Source organism: Camellia sinensis, chromosome 1 (genome assembly GCF_055761805.1).
Source record: "Camellia sinensis isolate YWXY chromosome 1, ASM5576180v1, whole genome shotgun sequence".
NCBI lineage: Eukaryota > Viridiplantae > Streptophyta > Magnoliopsida > Ericales > Theaceae > Camellia > Camellia sinensis.
In genome coordinates, this window is record NC_138961.1 from 159,933,258 (window position 1) to 159,935,732 (window position 2,475).

The 2,475-nt window shown below is 42.0% G+C and overlaps 1 pseudogene across 1 annotated transcript; it reads left to right on the forward strand.

Moving 5' to 3' along the window:
• Window positions 1-2,219, forward strand: LOC114271830 (L-type lectin-domain containing receptor kinase IX.1 pseudogene; annotated as a pseudogene). The gene has a single exon (XR_014328805.1). The product of XR_014328805.1 is annotated as an L-type lectin-domain containing receptor kinase IX.1 pseudogene (transcript).
• The last annotated feature ends 256 nt before the right edge of the window (window positions 2,220-2,475 follow it).

The window sequence follows — 2,475 nt, forward strand, 5'->3', positions numbered from 1 at the left end:
TACTAGTCCCAATTGTAAATCATGGCCATCTCTTTCTACAACATTCCAACTTCATTTACATCTCTAAATGCTCATATTATTCTCTTCTTCTCCTCCTCCTTTGTCTTCTTTCTTCTTCCCTTGGCAAGTTCAGTTTATTTCCAGATACCTCGCTTTGATCCTGATGCAACCAACATAGTCTATGAAGGAGATGCAGTACCTTCTGTTGGAGCCATTGAATTCAACAAAATCAATTATCTCTGTCGTGTTGGCTGGGCCACCTATGCAGAGAGTGTGCAGCTCTGGGACTCCAACACTGGAAAGGTCTCTGACTTCGCCACCCATTTCTCCTTCATCATCAATACACAAGGGCTTAGCAACTATGGTGACGGGATTGCATTCTTCCTTGCTCCTGTTGATTTCCATATCCCACCAAACTCGGCAGGTGGCTTCCTAGGCTTGTTCAATACCACAACTAGTGATTCATCCCGGAACCAAATAGTTGTGGTCGAGTTCGATTCCTTTCCAAATCGTGAATGGGATCCTTCATATGAGCATGTTGGGATCAATAAGAATTCCATTGCATCGGCCATTACCACCCCTTGGAATGCTAGCTTGCATAGTGGAGATACAGCCGATGCTTGGATTACTTACAATGCCACTACTAAGAATTTGAGTGTGTTTTGGTCCTACCAGGTAAACCCTAATTTTCAAGGGAATTCAAGTCTTTCTTACCAAATTGACCTAAAGGAGGTTCTACCAGAGTGGGTCAAGGTTGGATTTGCAGCTGCTACCGGTACGAGTGGAGAGCGTCACACGCTTGAATCATGGGAGTTTAGGTCAAGTTTGGATACAAAAGACACAAGCACAAAGATTGGGAAAAAGATTGGATTAACAGTAGGCCTAACAGTTTCAGTGGGTGTTTTGATTTTGGGGGGGATCATAACATCTATAATTTTGTGGAAAAGGAGACATAGTAGAAGGGAAACAGCGCAGTCGACTAACTTGACATCGATCAATGATGATCTTGAAAGAGGTGCCGGACCAAGAAGGTTCTCTTACATAGATCTTGTTTCGGCTACTAACAACTTCTCTGGCCAAAGAAAATTGGGAGAAGGAGGATTTGGTTGCGTTTACAAGGGGTACTTTAGTGATTTAGATATGACTGTAGCTGTGAAGAAAATCTCAAGAGGGTCTAAACAAGGGAAAAAGGAGTACATAACCGAGGTGAAGACTATAAGCCAACTGAGACACCGGAATTTGGTGCAGCTCATGGGTTGGTGCCATGACAGAGGTGAGTTTCTTCTTGTCTATGAGTTTATGCCAAATGGAAGCCTTGACGCTCACCTCTTTGGCCAGAAGAGTCCTCTCACTTGGGCCTTGAGACACAAGATAGCTCTTGGTTTGGCCTCTGCATTGCTCTATCTACATGAGGAATGGGAGCAATGTGTGGTCCATCGAGATATCAAGTCGAGCAATATAATGCTAGATTCAAACTTCAATGTCAAGCTTGGAGACTTTGGCTTAGCTCGTCTTATGGACCATGAATTAGGCCCCCAAACAACCGGTTTGGCTGGAACTTTAGGCTACTTGGCACCAGAATACATAAGAACAGGCAAGGCAAGCAAAGAGTCCGACGTTTTTAGCTTCGGGGTGGTTATATTAGAAATTGCTGCTGGGAGAAAATCGGTAGATCCCAGAGATGAAGAGTCTCAGACTGGGTTAGTGGAGTGGATTTGGGAGCTCTATGGAAGAGGGCAACTTCTTTCAGCTGTAGATGAGAAGATTAATATGAATTTTGAGGTGAAGCAGACAGAGTGTTTGATGATTGTTGGCCTGTGGTGTGCTCATCCTGACCGAAGTCTGAGGCCATCAATAAGGCAAGCTATTCAAGTGCTTCATTTTGAGGCAGCAATGCCAAATCTTCCAATGAAGATGCCAGTTCCCATGTACAACCTACCCAGTACATCCACAATTAGTACTGGTGGGGCCTCGATAACCTACACAAGCATTGAGATGGGTCGTTGAACCTTAGTTACACAAAGCGGGGCCGGGCTAGGGCTATCAGTGGGAGTGAAAATGGGAGCCGGGACGGAGGATCGAGGGAAAATAGAAGTTTCTTGGGAGCAACTATGGGAGCATATATACATTTATTTATTAAATATATAAAAATATTCTAACCATTATTTTTTGTTGCTTAGTTGTAGTATATCTATTAAAATATAAATATATATTAGAAATTTAAGTCAACTACAAATTGTCTTTGTTAAGTACAAATAAATATTATATAAATAGAAATTATTATAATAAGTTTGAGTTGGGTTTTTTTTATTTCTATGAAATTTATATGTTTGAGAGGTTTCTATCTCAGTTGAGAGCTAGTTTCTTTATTGACGGGAGCGAGTTTCTTACAAGGTTCTTACTTGGGAGCACGGAATCGCATTTCTTAGTAAGAAACACCACTCAAATAGAAGGTTCCTGCTACTAAGCGTACAC